We start from the raw sequence: 742 nt of genomic DNA on the forward strand, positions 1-742 counted from the left end.
TTGGGAGCAGGGTGGGGAGGAGAGTGCCCAAGGGGAAGAGTGTAGCTTCAGCTCCCTGGTCGCCCAACAGCCTCAGACAAGCCACTTGGCCCTGGACTCAGTTTAGGAAGCTGTAGCAATGGGTTTGACCTCTTCCCTTGCCTGCGAGCATCACCACTAGGGAGAGGCAAAGGCTTGCAGAAACCCTAGCTCCCGTTCTGGCAGCCCGCAGCCAGAGGGTAGGGTGGGTCCCACGTGAGGGCTGGAGGGGGCAACGGCAGCAGAGGTCTGGCCCTGCCGCGGGCCGGCATCGGAGGGGACACTCCCGCCCCGCTCCTTGCCTCCCCTCTTCGCCCATCTGGTTCATTGTGTGGATTAACTGGGGTCCGGGGCTTTGGTGATGCGCAGCTTCAAGTGCCGCGAGGGAGGAGAAGCCAAGACGAGTCCCCCCTCCCAGCCCCGGGCGCCCAGGCGTGTAAACGTGGGCGGCGGTGCGCGGTGTCCTCCCCTCCCCTCGCGGCGCTCCCGCGTGTGCGGGTGTGTGAGTGCGTGTGTCTCCCTCGCTCCCTCTCGCACACGCTCCGGCACCAGTGCAGGCGGCCAGCCGGCGGCTCCCGGCTCGCTCTCTCGCTCCGACCGCTGCGCTCCCGCCTCGCCGCAGCCGCCGCCGCCTCTGCAGTCGTAGCCGGGCATGGTGAGTGAGTGAGTCCCGCCGCCGCGCGCTCCCCGGCTCGTCGCCGGACCCCAGCCTCCGCCGGCCCCG

The sequence above is a fragment of the Galeopterus variegatus genome, unplaced genomic scaffold (assembly GCF_000696425.1).
Source record: "Galeopterus variegatus unplaced genomic scaffold, G_variegatus-3.0.2 Scaffold3746, whole genome shotgun sequence".
In the NCBI taxonomy this organism is placed as follows: Eukaryota; Metazoa; Chordata; class Mammalia; order Dermoptera; family Cynocephalidae; genus Galeopterus; species Galeopterus variegatus.